At 35.3% G+C, this 18,035-nt stretch overlaps 1 protein-coding gene across 3 annotated transcripts in view; it reads left to right on the forward strand.

The window, feature by feature from the left end:
• Positions 1-18,035, forward strand: part of LOC106878042 (uncharacterized) — a 202,986-nt gene that overhangs the window by 34,880 nt on the left and 150,071 nt on the right. The gene's annotated exons all lie outside the window — the stretch shown is intronic.

Raw genomic sequence — 18,035 nt, forward strand, 5'->3', positions numbered from 1 at the left:
ACTTCAGTTAGTAATTTTTTTTCATAATGTTTCTTCTGACGTTGGCAAGTTTGTTACTGTCTATGTAGGGTCTTACTTCAAGGTGTTTCTGTCTCCAGTTTAAGTAGGTTTGTACAGTATTAGATTTATCTGTAGGGAAATATATGGCATGGTAGAAGGCTGTAAGAACTTCTTTATTATCTTCCCTTATTATTATTATTAGTATTATTATTATTATTATTATTATTATTATTATTATTATTATTATTATTATTATTATTATCCTCATCATCATCATCAACATCATCATCATCATCATCATCATCACCATCATTATTATTATTATTATTATTATTATTATTATTATTATTATTATTATATTGCTTACATAATTTATATATCATTCTTACCTTCTCTAGTTTTTACAGCTTTTTGAATGGAATTTTCACTGGAAATATCACGACTAATTGAATACTTCTATGTTACATTTGAATATATTCGTTAATGTTATTTTTTATATTTAATATTCCATTTGCATTGCAATCACCATCTGTTTTTCTAAATATCCCGCAATACTTAAAGCAAACTACAACACTTTTACACACACACACACACACACAAGCATGTCTATGTGTGTATGAATAACAGAATAAATGTATAAGTGTAAATATATATATTAATGTGAGCGTAAATTCCTATGTTCCAAGATAGCCATTTCGCAGGATTGATAGAGCGTCAGATAGATCGGCTTACAGTAGTAACCGTAGCAACTCTCTGCTTTCTGATGTGAAATCCCATCAAGATTAACTTCACCCCTCGGCCTTCCTGGATCGTTAAGCAAAATACCAGTACTATACAAGAGTTGATACTTCTCTAAGGTCCGAAGCGAAAGTATACATAGAGAAACTTTATGCACACACTCATACACAAACACACATATTTATATACACACATATATTTACTGACATATCCACACACATATTCATTTATACATTATTAGAGATTTGTATATGTGCATATAAACACACAGATACAGATAGAGTTAGACAGACAGACAGACAGACATAGATGTCTACGCGCGCGCGAGTTTGAGTTAGGTTTGAATAGACAAACAAGAAGAAAATTACTTAACACCGGAGTAGTGAGCAAATATTTATTATAGTAATGAGATTCCTTTCATCACTATAACACAGAGGTTGTACAGTGAAGCACAGAATGTATGTGAAATATTCTGCTTATGGGCGTCGCCTCTGACAAGTCGAGACCGGCATGCTTTATAAAAATAAATTATGATAATGAAGGGACGCGGGTATCTAGTAACGAAGAATATTGTAAAATCACACGCACAAACGGATATTGATATGCATCAACATCCATACCTACGTATACATGTATCTACACCACATGTATAAGCACTCACACAATTATATACATACGCGCATGCTCTAACACACATGCATAAATTATACAGCCGCAAGCCGTCACTCGCAATTGACTATTACCTGGTAACATGTATCATGCATTAGCAAATTTATTGAAGAGCCTCTGAGCTCGCGAAAACACGAAACTTCGGCCTCCTCACCGTTGATGCAACTAAATACCTGCGATGGAGTTAGAGGCGGCTGCACGAACACTCGGTTGGCATGCATCCAAAAATATACACACATACTATGCATAGGCACACACATTAAATATATATCCACATTCATCCATACATATGCTTGTGCTATACATTAGCCCACACCCTCCCTTAAATCGACTTGCCTGTACAAGTGCTCGGTATGCCACACGTCAGATGTCGAACTGATCACAGTGCAACGTGAAATGATGTGTTCGGGATTCGAAACCACGACCTTACAACCGCGAGCGCAACACACTAACCACTAGGTTTCGTGCAGTCACACACAACGTATGCATATGTATATATGTATCGACATACATGTATGCATATATATTTGAATACACTTATGTACAATACGGCGTAAATCTAAAAGATTCAAATATATTTATAAAATTATGTATTACAATGTCTTACATCTGTGATAGGAAGTTATAAGAATATAAACGCATTCCTTCTAAAAAAAAAAAAAGCATGGAAACGTCTGAAAGATTTTCGTGTTTGCTCACTCCTCCCCAGTAGAGATATACCAGATTAACTTTCCCAGGCGGTAGCATAGAATATTCAACTGCTATACGAAGCAATCAGGATTTAAGCTATTATAATAATAGATAGAGTAATTTGCATATTTTTGCATTAAATGGTTTGTAATTAATTATATAATATATTATTTTATGCACAACACAGCGTGAAGCAGAAGAAGCAAATAAAGTTTAAATATACAAAATGCTTTAGGGCTGCGATAGAAAATTATAAAATTGTTAATATACAAATCTTCTGGGCTTCCAATGTGTCAGAAATAGAGTGGAAGAACTTCTTTAACGGAATGTTTTGCAGTTTTTTTAATGCTCCTCAGTGGATACGTAATCGACTTCCTTCCTAATAAACAACACAAACACACAAACACACACACATGCGTACAAAAAATTGCATTCATACTAATGCATCAATGCATGTATACACACAAACATATAAATATATTTTTCGAGGCATTCACAGCTATAGACATACGTACACGCATAACTATGCACTGCAGGGCACATAAGAAAGCTTCTACAACATCGACATTTTACACATGATATATTATGATATAAATTATCAATATTTAACGTCGTATTGTTTAACTTCGTTTCCTTTAACGTTGTTTTGTAATGATGTTTATGGTAAAAACCTACAAAGAGCACACCTTTCATAACATTTTTGTTTGGTTTTACATATTTGAATTGAGTGAAAGAAAAAATAAGATAAACTGTGATGAATAAGTATATTATCAATTCATCTTATTTTATTTCATGCTCGTCACCCAAAGTGTCATCTTTTTTATTTAACGCCTAGTTCTTCTTGGTGTGATAACACTAAAGATATAGAATAAACAATAGTTAAGTAATTTCATTTTTAACAGATACAAATTCATGTGCTTCTAAAGTTGAGTCTTTTAAATCTTTTTTTTATCCACTTGTAACAATATTCTTCAATGTGTTGAGCGTAAAATAGTTCGTTATCAGTCAAGTTAGCTTTCTGTTAGCTTTCTAAGAATGATATTAAATGAAAGTCGTAATGAATTGCCGCAAATATATAAAACGAATAAATAAATCAAGATATGTAGAGAGAAGCAAGTATACAGATTGAAACAAAGCGGCTGATATTCAAAACTAACCAAATTTAGTTTTAATTTGATTTTATTCTGAATGAAATGTACCAAGACTTGTTTTTTCAATTTTGGCTTTATTATTTATTATTTATTTATGCGCCCTTTTAAAGCCTAACCAGGCTCATGGGCCCAATTTCCCGGTTTCTATGGCGTATGTGTTCCCTCCAGCTGGACAGGACGCCAGTTCATCGCAGCTTTACTCAAGAAACAGGAAGAAAGAGTGAGAGAAAGTTGAGGCGAGAGAGTACAACAGGGGTCGCCACCACCCCCTGCCGGAGCCTCGTGGAGCTTTAGGTGTTTTCGCTCAAAGAACACAGGCAACGCCCGGTATGGGAATCGAAACAGCGATCCTCCGACCGCGAGTCCGCTGCCCTAACCACCAGGCATTGAGCATCCACTTGCGCCCTTTTAAAGCCTAGCCAGGCTCATGGGCCCGGTTTCTCGGTTTCAATGGCGTATGTGTTCCCCAGCTGGACGGGACTCCAGTCCATCGCAGCGTTACTCATTTTTGCCAGCTGAGTGGACTGGAGAATCGTGAAATGAAGTGATTTGCTCAAGGAAACAACGCGTCACCCGGTCCAGGAATTGAAACCATAATCTTACGATCATGATGCTGACACCCTAACCACTAAGCCACGCGCCTCGACTCAATTTTGGCTTTGCAAACATTTATTTCTTAATTTTACCCCGTTGCAATGATGGAGAAATGTGCACTGTGCTTCGCTGCTGTCAGTGGATACAATAACAGCAAATCACGTTGTACGGTTAAGTGTCTTGAAATAGTGTTGCTCATTGTAGACAATTCTCCAAGTAGCCCAACAAACGTGGATGACCTAACAAATTTTGTCCACGTAGCTTTTCCGCAAGCAAACAAAACCAGCTTGATTTAATCTATGGAGCAAAGAATTATTGGCACGTTCAAAGCAAACTTTATACGGTGTGCTTTAAAGTAAATGATTAAGCTTTTAGCTGGTGCGATTAAGCCTATTTTAAAGAAATTTTTAGCGTTGTAACCACATTGTGAATTTATGAAAGCTAGTGAAATTTTGAAACAGGGTTGATGAGAGTGGAGAACAACCACAATGAATCGTGTCGGCTAAATACCTACACAGACTACATTGCAGGCTTCCTGTATATTGAGGAAGCAATAGAAAACATTCAACTTATTGACTGGTACAACAGGTTAGATTAAACGCAATAAATAGAGATGGTCTCGAACTATTCAGTTACATTGCGTGGAGATGTGGAAACGCCGTGCTGCTGAAGAAGACAAAGAATGCGGAACTACCAGGAATTTTTATAACTAAAGATTTGTGTAATGCCTTGCATTTTAGATAGATTCTTGCCAACTGTTACTAAAATAGATCCATTTGTATTAAATAGAGAGAAATGGTCAGAAGTAAAACTGGATAATAATATTAACACTGGTCAACACGATGTTTGCTGCCAAGAAACAAAACACGTTTTTTAGCTAATTTGATGGTTATGATTCCGAAAATTACCTTAGTTTTTCATGGTTAGCTACCGTTTTTGCTGTACTGAACTTGCTCATTTTTCGAAAGAAGATGGATTTACGCTCTTGGTTGATCGCAAAATATAGTTAAGAAAGGTAGTAGAAACCCCTGACTTTTCAGGTAAGCCGATCACTTTATGTCAGCCACCTGAAATAAACTATTTTTATAAGAAAAAAAGGAGGTTTTGAGTCAAAACTTTTAAAATAGAAGTATCGAATGTTTCCAATTTATTGCCAAAATTCAAATTAACTCATAAACTTTATCAATAATACACTTTAGTAAACCTGATAATTAAGGTGACGTCAAAAAATTGAAACCCTAAAATCATCTGTTTGATATTCAAAAATTATCCCATCACTTTTATCCCTTCAATACGGAAGGATACCAAGCACATTAAGAGCTTTTGTTTTCAAAGTTAGAAAAAACTCCGAATAAAGACATCCCAACTGAATGCACATATTCCATTGTACATGATAAACATCATGAAAATGGTTTCACCACAACATCTGCCCTCCACGCGAGATAACGAAGATACGAAGTAGAATCAGCGTAACGACTCTTTCCATCTTTTGTTATTGACAGTTTTACGAGTCTTTCCGTAGGACATTAGGAAAGATCAAATTACCTAAATGTGAACACGCAAAGTGTAAATCAAATGCTCCACCAACTCATGTTCTTTTTTAATCATAGAGATAGATATCAAATGACATGGCTTCAACGAAAGGATGCAAAAATTATCCCAACTTATTTTGCTATATATGCGGCGAGTTCACACTGAAATCCAATAGGAAACCGATATCTGACTTTTACAAGAAAGCCTATTGTGCTTACTTTCATGTTGAGCTTGGTGATCAAGACAAATCACGGGCCCCTCACATTGTTTGCAAGACATGTTTGGAACACATGAAACAATGGACTTCAGGTACAGGAAAATCGCTGAAATCCGCTACTTCTATGATCTGGCGTGAGCCAAAGAACCACTCTCACGAATGTTACTCCTGATCAATCAGTGTTGCAGTACTGAAGCAAAAGAAACGCAGATCTATTGACTAGCCCAGTCTTCATTCCGCTATTCGACCAGTGCCGCATTCAGATGATTTACCAATCCCAGTTTTTCACGAAAATTTGGTGAAACTTGTTGAAAGTGACAAGTTTTATACTGATGTAAATGAGGGACACAGTGTAAACGATTCTGACTATGTTCCCGAAAACGTGCCAGAGCCGTTTAACCAGAATGAGCTGAATAATTTGGTTCGAGACATAAATCTAAGCAAACAATCAGCAGAACCTTTGGCCTCTAGGCTCAACGAAAAACACCTGTTAGCAAAAGGCACAAAGGTAACATTCTAGCGAAATAAGGATGCCGAATTTGTACCATTCTTTAATGAGAACACGGATCTTGTTCATTGCAATGAGGTTGAGAGCATTCTTCTTCGACTAGGCATCCACAAAAACAATCCTGATGAATGGAGATTGTTCATTGATAGTTCAAAACGTAATTTGAAATGTATTTTGTTCCATAATGCCAACATGAACGCGCCAATACCTATAGGTTATTCAATAACACTGAAAGAAAAACATGATGCCATCAAACAGGTTATGGAACAGATTGACTACACCAAACATAAATGGGTGTTATGTGTCGATTTGAAAATGGTAAATTTCCTGCTTGGTCAACAAAGTGGCTATACGAAATTCCCATGTTTTTTGTGTATGTGGGACAGTAGAGCAAAAGAGGAGCACTGGAAAAGGAAAGATTGGACACCTTTAGAGTTGAAAGTCAGTGAAAAAAACGTTATTAGTGCAGCGCTAGTTCCGAAAGAAAAAATTCATCTTCCGTCCCTTGCATATCAAATTGGGATTAATGAAACAGTATGTAAAATCACTCGACAAAGAAAATAAATGTTTTGAGTATATATGTAAATCGTTTCCAGGACTTAGCACCGAAAAACTCAAAGCAGGAGTATTTGATGGTCCTGATATCAGGAAACTCATTAAGGATGATGAGTTTGTTAATTCAATGAATGACTTGGAATTACGCGCTTGGGCATTGTTTGTTGACGTGGTGAAAAACTTCTTAGGCAATCACCGAGCCGAAAACTACAAGGAGTTAGTGGAAAAGCTGTTGAAAATTCTACAGGACATAGGCACTAATATGAGTATTAAGGTTCATTTTTTACATAGCCATCTAGATAAATTTCCAGATAATTGCAGAGATGTGGGTGATGAGTAAGGAGAATGATTCCATCAGGGTATCAAAACAATGGAAGAGCGCTACCAGGGATGGTGGGACAAACGAATGATGGCTGGAGTATCAAAAGGGACTTAAATAACATTGAACAAGCCATACAATCAAGAAAGAGAAAATTTTTGCCATAGTTCTTATGTTTTATTTCTGCTATTAATTTATTTAATGATTTGATGAAAATAATCGTTAGTCTTGGTATATTCAATCGTGTTACTTTTAAAGACTTAGGATCTGATTGTTATTACAAAAATAGCATTTCTCAATAAGTAGACCAATATTTGTTGGTTTAAATACGAATTGAGAGGTTTCTGCGATTTTACTTTGTGAAATATTGCCATCAATCAATATCAAATATACAGAAAACAAATGAAAAAATGCTTCCCCCCCCGCCCCCAAAAAAATGGGGCATTTCTGTACAGCAAAAACAGTAGTTAACCAAGAAAAGGTAAGGTCATTTTCAGATTCAGCGCCCTCAAATTAGCTAAAAGACATGTTTGGTGTCTGGACAATATTTCAAAGTTTATTTCTTTTTTTGTTGACCAGCGTAATGGGTGAATATAAATGCTGCCAGACAATATACACACAGGAGAAAATGCACGACGACAATCTTTGGGGGTGAATAGATAATTAGGTGAGTTTTACGTGTATATTATACACAAGTATTCAAGATACAATATTAGAAAATTATTGAGGTTTTATTTAGAAATTTAGCGATGATTATGTACTTGAAATATGCCGTAGACCCATAGCTCATGCTTCTTTCTTTGAGCGCATTGTTGAATTAGATTTGCTCGTCATTTTACTTTAAACAAAGTATCAATAACGTTAAGTGAGGACTAGTAGTACAACATCGTCTAACTTAATTTTGTACAAAATTCCTTCCTGAGAAAGAATAAAAAATTAAAAGAAGAATAAAGCGAAAAATTAAAATTGATCTCAGTATAAAGGGGTATATAATATATTTTAAGACTCACCTTCTCGATTGCAACAATCTTCTTTGAATCTCACTTGAGTCTTGCATGTGTCCTACTGGCCTCCTCAAAAGCTTTACTCCACTCCACACTTTTGTTCGCCATCCAGCTCGATCCGAAGCAAGGGTTTCTATGGCCTTTGGATCCATTCCAAGTGACCTCATGGTTGTCCTTACGCCGTCCTTAAACCTCTTTTTAGGTTTACACGGACAGACACAATGTTACAGGTTATTTCTTTCTGATATTCTGGTTTTCGCTTGTGATGTTTGTCTTGATTTCAGTCAAATTGCATACATGGAACATGGCTATTATTCCTTAATCCAGGAGTGGGGAGTGGCAAATAGGACTTGTATTTTTGCTGCGAGAAAGCATTTTAATTTCGGAGATACAGAAGAGATAAAAATAAGTATAACGCATATATGAATACATAAAAAAAAAATTTAATGTTGTTGCAAAGAATATTACTATCAATGCCAAAATTTTTCCATAAGAAGAAACGAGGCAAAAGAAGTAATGTTGATATATCAAAAAGCACATAAGAAATTTGAGAGACAATTATGTATTGAACAAAAAATTAATTTCTTGAAAGCAGTTGATCATAATTTGAAATTTACTTTTGATTATTAATTAGAGTTTTATCAGTTGTCAGTTTCTTATGTTCTTAAATTTTGAATAAATATGTTTTAGTTTATTATTTATATAACTGTCAATATTCAATACATATTCATTTTCTTTCCATTTTGTCTCTTTGGAGGGGTTGCTAAAATAAAAAATAAATATGAACAAGGAAAGAAATTTTATGAAAGTAAAGATATCCTCATATCTTCCCTGTTTTGTTTTCATTTTGATATTACATTCCAATTTACGTTATTTCCTACATTTCAATATCAAGAGAAAGTGGAAGCATTATTTTATTTCTTAACGTCACTTCAATATTCAATATTTTAGCACCATTCAATATAATATAATGGCTATTTGACTTGAATGCAGGCGTCGTGTTGGCCTGGCGATGAATTATCTAGGCATGAGGTGACCGGACGCCATACACACACACGCACATATATATGTATATACATATAGAGAGAGAGCGAAAGAGAGAGAGAGAGAGAGAGAGAGAGAGAGAGATGTTCATATGTATGTGTATATATATATATATATATATATATATATATATATATATATATATATATATATATATATACATATACATATACATATAAATACACACACACATATATATATATATATAAAAACATACGTACACACACACACACACACACACATATATATATATATGTCGTTTTTTTACTTGGTTTGCAAGCTTCTTGATCTGAATTTATGTTTTGAAACAAGTCTTGACGTGTCTTGGGAGGGTGGGTCATTAACCCAATGATAATTAAACATACGCACTTGTCCAATATCGCTTTATTATTTGAATGGCATCAGGATGCAAGAAAACCCATAAAAACAAATACACATCACTATAAACAATTCCAATACATAGCCATACACCTCCATGCCTGCGGGCAGACGTGCACGTATGCACAGACCACATGCCTAAACACATACACTCACACTCACACCAACATAAGGACACACAACCACAGACACATCCACGCACAACCATCCACACACACACATACCCGGGCAAAGACTCGGGAGCACACATCCGGATACATCTGCACACATACGCACACACACACACACGTGTAAGCGGAAACACATACACGCACACATTACCGACGCACATACACGGACATACGCATTAGGGTGGAGCAAAAAAGGTACTTTTTACACAGATTTTCGAAATATGGTTTTAAGCATATATTTTCTATTGCAAATGTAGTAAAATCTGAAGTTCTTAAATTTACATCTTCAGACTCCGCAGCCCACTTGAAATTTTGAATAATGAACGAAAAATCAATTTATTACAAGTTTGCCGTTCCTCATTTTATTTTTTTACATTCATTATCACGAATTAATTTCCTTTTGCAACATCCTTTCAAAATACGTGTCTTAAAATCTCAAGCTCTAATATTTATATCTTTAGACTTCGCAATGCTCTTTAAATTTCGAAATTATTTGATTCACTTCTTGATGAAAACGTTACCAATTCAGAATCCTTTGCTGTGATCTGGCCGATTCTTTCTAATCAACTTCTGAACGTTCTGGTTAGCTACTGCTTGATCTATTCCGCCAATGATCATTTTTCGATTTGTCCGTTGATCCTGTAAAAAATGTTGTTCGCTCTGTGGTAATTTTTTGGTCTCTAATACAACTGTAATTTCACTTGCAACTGGAACTGTCAAATAAATATTTTGTTGCATTCGTTTAAAGCACATTACACTTTGTTCGAAACGATGGCACAGTTTTTTCTATTTTTCGAAGATTTTAGTAATGCTTGGTACTTTAGATAACAATTTAAAATTTTCGGTTTAACTGACTCAATCGTAACACAAAGGATGGATGCCTTTTGCCAAAGAAAAATGATCTTTTCTGCTACAATCTTGACAATTTGTTTAATTGAAGGATCTTTCTTAACTACATTCTTTTCTTTTTTCTCTTTCAAATAAAATGCATTTTAGTACGTCCTTGTAAGTTGGCAAAACTCGCTCGCTAAGGTCACAACGGAGTACCAAATACTAGGCATTCAATATCATGACGCGTTATTGGCTTATGAATCATCCCTAAATTTAACACGATCTTTAATTTTAATACAATGGCCTAATTCAAAATACAAAGCAGAAAACTTCACACACGTACGACGTACGCCCACGCGCGACGACCGTTCCAGCGGCACTGGAGAAAAGTTCACATCCCCATTCTCTTTATAGTGAATGCGGAACCTTAAGATATTAGCTAATTGTATTGAAACTTGATATGCAACCTCTTAAGAATACTATATTTACTGTTTTGCAGTCTGCTTTGTAGAAATATGTATCTGTTATGACTTATAATCTATTAAATCCAAAATTCCACCTAAAATAGTGACTTTTAAAATGTTTAATTGCGTTGCGGAGGCTGAAAACAATAATTAAGTTCTTTATATACCTTTCTTTTAACCCTAATTTGCAACAAAATATCAATCCTTGGCTACCAATTTCGAAAGCTGCAATTTTAGCTCCACCCTAATACACATAGACAGTCGCCTATTCAAAGAAACCGGCTATACCACGCACGCGCGAACACACACACACACGCGCACGCTTGAACGCATACACATAAGTAAACACACATTCATACACACATACGAACGTATACATTCGCTCAAAAACCGATCCAGTCACAAAAACACGCACACTAGACCACACATTCGCGTGTGCTCACACTCACACGTACATACGCGCATGTGCACATACATAATACACACCCTCCTTTTCTCTCCCCTCCTCACATAAGGAACAACACCCATAAATCTTTACAGGATGACAAGTAAATCCCAGCAAATCGGAAACAGAAATGATCTTGGACAAAAGGCCGATCCTTTAAGGAGATCATAGATGGACAAAGCACACACACTCACAAACACACAGATACACAAGCACACAGACACACAAACACACATATAAGCAGGCACGCAAATGTACACACACAAGCACACACATATACTGTTCATTTACTCTCATCCTTCCAATTTTTTGTAAGCCATCACACATCTAAAAACGCACATACAAGCAGACTCAAGGCAGACTTTGATGAGGTCATTAGTACCGTCGAAAGGACTTTAAGAAACAGACAACTGGTTAACTTTTTAACCAACACATTAAACAAACAATCGTTTAGTTAGTCGATTAGATATTGATGAGGTCACTAATAGCGGCGAAAGGACTTTAACAAACAACCGATTAATTGTTTAACCAACATATTAAACAAACGATCACTTAGTTGGCTGATTAGATATTTAACCGATTGACAGGCAGTTTAGTGGTAGACAGTGCGTGTGTGTATTATTATTAGCGTAATGACCCTCCCAAGGGTGTATTTCTAACACACGCTGCCGTGCACAAATATTTATAATATCTAATCCAGTCGCCAACCAATTAACAGAGCCATTACGGATAAGCTGTAGTTTGTGTTATATTTAAATAGTGATTTGAAAATTATTTTCTTCGTAGCCGGAAGAATGAGATATTACTTGTCCTTAACAATTTCCTTTCTATGTATTTCTTTCTTTTATTTCGTTTACTAGTTCCTGCTTGAGAGCTGCGGCCACGCTGGGGTACTGTTGTTAGTTTTGTTACCCTTTCACAACTTGATATGTAGCATTTGGTGATTGAGGGAGTTTGATGTTACTGCCCTCATCTGTCTTTCCTGCTGCCAAGAAGGTCCATCAGGAACTCTTGACAGGAGGAGATCCAGTTGTGTTTTGAAGATACTTACATCCACCCTATGTAGATCTCACTTGCTTTTGGGCAGAATACTGAAGAGATGTGAGCCCTTGAAACCCAAGCTGTTGCAATATCTCCACCTGTATCTTAATGGTCATGTAGGGATCTTTGACACTATGCAGTGACCCCACTCCCGTTCTCTTGTTTGTTTAACTTTCGATATCAAACTTTGATTAAAAGTCCCTCCAGAATTTTCCAGATGTATATCACTGCATATCTTTCCCTCTTTCCTTCTAGGGAGTAGTAAGTTATTCATCCTTTTCTAGTAAGTGATCTATCTCACTGAGACGATGTTCTTTTCATAGCTTCGCTGGATTGCTTCGGGTTACGCCGTTAATATTACACTATATTTTACAGTGTTGGCGTGACCATAGTTGGGAGTAGCTGTCTTAGTAGCTGAATGCAAACATCCCGCAAAAGACCATCATGGTTTGTTGTTCTCTGTTTTGAAAGTGCTAAGGATCCATTCTGCCAGTCGTCTGCATTTTATTACTAAGTAACATTCACTAGGAAAGATGCATCATTACTCGTGTCAATGGCCAGGTCATGCACTTATGTGATTCAGGTATAGTAATCCCTCATGGGCCAATTTATCCTGTTTGCATTTCATTTACCTTCAAATGCTGGTAGCGCAGGGTTTGAAATTTTGTGGCATTAACCCTACGGAGGCCGGTGGGGTCCCTTGGGACCCCAGCAAATTTTAAAAGTTATGCAACTGTTACATTTTTTATCTAAATGATTTCATATCTCATGACTTTTATTGTCAATAGTTTATGTATGCACATACAAATTTAGAATTAGAAATTTCCAGTCATACGGATGCTATAACATAGAATATGGTCATTGGGGTCCAACTGGTCTTCTGTAAAATTATTTTTTTTCTGTTCTTTTTTCAGATATTCTGATGAACTATAAGTCAATTTTCTTCGTGTTTGTACTGGTATGAATCGATATACTTTTTCCTTTTATTCTTTTTGTTTTATTTTGTATTTAATGCTATATTTATAGTTTATAAAACTATAGAAAAAAGTACTAAATTTCTTGTTCAGTATCATGCACTCACACATATATACAAGATTAAACAAATATTACTTTACGGAAATGTGCAAAAATAAAAGGTGACTGCAATGGCCTTTTGTATGATTCCAACACCGCCGGCGCAACATCTCCAGGGTTTTATATCCTGTGAGAGACATTTGTATCGTCTACATAACTAGCAAGAATGGGTATCTGAGCAGCAGAGGGCAAATCTAAGATGGCCACTATGAATAGCAATAGCCCCAAGGCAGTACCCTGTAGAACACAACTCACTATTTGTTGTTTCCTTAGAGTTGCCTCCATTGTCCGCCACTGCCTGACGTCTATCTTTTAAAATGTTGGGTTGCCACTCTCCAAGTTTTCCGACCATGACGAGATCAGGCAGTTTGTGGAATATCATACCATAGGCGATTTTATCAAAGGCTTTTGCTAAGTTGAGATATATTACGTCCACACTTGAATTGTTTAGTAACTGCTTTAACAGCAAGTCTTACTGTTGTAAGAACAGGTACCTCTGCTTGTTCAGAAGTAATTATTTCGAAACATTCGTTTCAGTATAGAAATCGACTGATTTGTGCGGAAGGTAAGCAGGGTTAAATTAACTCAATATAAACACGTGAAATAACATTAGATTAAAATAATGATGTCTATATTATTTACAATGTGTGATCCAAGGTCATATATTTTGAATTGAGTGACTTAGTGAAGGAGAGATGAAAAATACACATTATGAAATAGAGTAAACTTTAAGCTTTATTCTCCATGGATATTTCAAAAACATTCTACTTCAAGCAAACTATAATAGAGATGGAATATACAACTTTTGTAAAGTTAATATTACAATAGTCTAGGATGACACTTAAATCTATTTTAATACAGTTCATTCGACTATATTTATCGTGGCATGCAAAACTACGTATGACCTTAAAGCATGTTATAAAATAACGAGTATCTAAGAATTCTACTTGATCATCTACTTTAAGTGCAATGGAAATATTTTTATCTTCTAGATAAATTGCGTTATATGTATTTTCATCGGTTTGTTATAGATGGTAGGGATGCTGTGAGATAATAAACGGTTATGATCAGGTTATCTACTGAGAAAGATTTAAATGTTTTCTGAAGTGAAATGTATATTTCTGAATTAGCTAAGGAATTTAGGAAATTATTTGGAAACTGTTCTTAAATTTCCGGAATATGACATACTTATGAAATTAAATAGATACTTTTCGAATATATCCAGGTATTTTCCGGAGATTTGATTAGATTTCGTATTAATTATTAATATTCGCCCCTAGTATTCCACCGTTAAAGAAGTATGCTTGCTTTCATCCTTTTTAATAACCTTTCAGTTTTCTCAATAAAATCTTTTAGGTTCTATTTCATGAAAATAGTCAACATAGTCTTGGTGATGAAAATTAACAGATGCTATTCTATCTTCAGTTGTATATATCCGTATATATATTGGTGCATTATTCTGAGAAGACTAAATGTGTATACAAAAAGATAAGTATAAACAGAAAGGAGAATGGTCGATGCTGGAAATAGTATATTATAATATACTAATTGGATCTAAAACTTCATAATTCGTAACTCCGAATTTCACTCTTCTGATCTTCGGGAGGGGAAAAATTGAAAAATAAAGTAGAATACCAGCACTAAGAATGTTCAATGTAAAGAAGAACTAAAACAAAATATATTAAAAAAAAAGTGATTGGCTAAAATTGAAATAATTAAGGATACAATGCGATAGAATTGAATGGGTCATGGTCAGTAGTGGTGTATTGATAGAAGGTGAAAGGCATTCAATGAAAACACTGAGCATGTTCAAATAATATATCATAAAGCTATAAATATTGAAAGAGCGAAAGAAAGAAACGATAAGTAAATAAGAAAATGTGAAATAAATAAAAGATTTAAATATCGGGAACTTTTAGGTTTCTTAAAATATTGTTGCTATTCATTCATTGGTGGATAAAATCTACAGTTCAGAATGCACGCGCTACAAGTTATAACGACAAAGAAAATGAAAAGGGAAGACAGAGAAAGGAAGGAAACAATGGGGTCGAAAAGAGAAAAGAGTAAGAGAAAACAAAGATGAGGAAGTGATAGAATGAGATTAAATAAATGAGAAAGAAAGAAAGAAAGAAAGAATAACAAATATCGTTGGATTAACTTTCTCAAAATGTTATTGCGTGTCTGTCGGTGTATAGAAAATATAAAACTCCTATCCTATGGAAACAAGTACAAAGTAGGTGCAATCTTGTATTCAAAGATATTTTAACACGAATTAATGCAGGTACTTTTTGCTTTTACACGAAGAAGTAAATAGAGTTTATTTTTGGTATTCTCACGTTTGTAACCAGGCGCCGAAGCAAGAATAGACCAAACAATTTGAAATTACTGTGAATAGTTTTTCTTATAATAGATGTCTCTCATCATTCTTGCTATAAACTTCGTATTAATAAACGATTGTTTCATTCTTCAAATTTTGTCATCAAAGCATAGAAACTCGGAGTTACGAAATATTAAGTTTCATCTTCAGCAATTAGATTATATATGTGTGCGTTGGGTGGCAGGTGTGTGTATGTAAGTCCATGTGTGTATGTATATATGTATATGTGCAGATTTCTATGTTTTGTTTTATGCATGTATGTGTGTGTATGTATGTGTGTATGTATGTATGTGTGTGTAGGAATGTATGTCTGTAAAAGCATACTGCTGGTGTGGTGAATGGAGAATGTTTGGTTTGCAATTTTTGCAGTCGTGTATGCTTAACGGAGCCGCAAATACCAAATATAAGTTAGTCCTAGAGCGCATAATGTTCCTGAAGGTCAGCAATGGTCTTCCTCGGACAGCTATCATGTATGTATGTATGTATGTATGTATGTATGTATGTGTGTGTGTGTTTGTGTATGTATGCATGTAATATGTATGTATGTATGTATGACTGTAAGCAAGTATGTATGTATATATATGTGATTGTAATTGAAATTGCGTATGTGTGCGAGTGTGTGTATGTGTGTGTGTTCACAGAGTAAGTCCCTTTAGCTTTTGAATGACTAAATAATAGGGAGTTCGCCTCACAATCATGAAAGCCGCGGTTTGATCCATTCACGTTATCTTGGGAATTGGGAGTGTCTTTACTCTAGCTTTGAGCTAACCCAAACTCTCTCGTTTCTCTCTCTTTCTTTCTTTCTTTCTTTCTTTCTCTCTCTCTCTCTCTCTCTCTCTCTCTTTCTCTCTCTTTATATTTATATATATATCTTTAGAAGTAGTGTTTAACGCCACCTAGCGGACAAGTATCCATCACCGAGAAGTACCATAAAGAGGTTCAAACTCTACGGTCTCATTGTCTCGGGGTTAAAATAGTAAGGAATTCTCTCCTCATTTGCAATATATATCGAGGGCACAGTGCAGTAAATAACCAGCTGGAGGAGGCGCACTCTTGTGGTTCAAATAGCAGTATCATCGGTTCCTAGGGAACGCCCGTAGTTAGATGGTGTCAAACACTACTTCACAGTATAAATACTGCTTTGATCTGTTACAGAGATTTTCCTAACTACCTAATACGGACTTGTACTCTTTATTAGGAAGTAAACATTCTCGAGTAACACCAAATGCTCTACTTGCCCGCCTTCCATATTTCATCTATTTACACCTGAATCAGATACCGCTTCTATCCGCCTTGGATAGGCATTTTCAACACCTCATTTCCATTCGCACTTCCAGCCGGAGTTTTTGTGGTAAACCGATCTGAGCACTCATTGTACATACTTACTAATATATGTCAATCAACATATACTCCTTGTATTTCTTTTATTCGTTGGTTGGTTGGTTGGTTGGTTGGTTGGTTGGTTGGTTGGTTGGTTGGTTTCTGGTTGGTTGGTTTCTGTTTGGTTGGATGATTTTTTTTTTCGTTTACGTTTTACATCTTACACAGAGAGGGGAAAAAAGGAGTTGATATAAGAGACGCCGAATTAGAGCGCATAACAAGCTTGGTATGAAGTAATGAATGATGAAGGCTACACAGTGTGAAGGAAGGGAATCCAGAGTCAGAGGAGGAGGTGGATAAGGAGTTAATGACGGGGTAGTTATGGGAGGGCTGAATGGAATGGTGGATAAATATACATTAATGCATGCGCATAACGAAAGATGTGAGTTATTGAATGCGTGACAATCGAACGGTTAAAAGGATTTAAACAACATGTATACAGATGCGTATAGTATGTATAAGGTAGCATACACATAATTAGGGAAAATACATTTTCACTTTCACTAAGAAAAGAAAACGGTAATATATTATTTTAAGAACATGCAACTGCGGTATTGAAAATAAAGAAAAGGAAGACAGGAGAGCGCTTTTTTCTCCTGAGTAAGTGAAATGAATAAGTAAATGTATAAATGTCGGTTATTGAACATCATTTTTGTAGATTTGTTTTCATTTCGCCAAGAAATAAGACATTTGTTATATAAAAGAAAGATTCATGCAAAAATAATTACAAATTAGCAATTCAGTTCAAATTTCTTCATCGCAATTGGGTTTGATTTGTTTGCTTCTTCTTTGGTTGGGGGATGGATGGAGTGGAGTGGGTTCCTTTCATATATTTTTAACATTACGAAATGCC

The sequence above is a fragment of the Octopus bimaculoides genome, chromosome 2, assembly GCF_001194135.2.
Source record: "Octopus bimaculoides isolate UCB-OBI-ISO-001 chromosome 2, ASM119413v2, whole genome shotgun sequence".
NCBI lineage: Eukaryota > Metazoa > Mollusca > Cephalopoda > Octopoda > Octopodidae > Octopus > Octopus bimaculoides.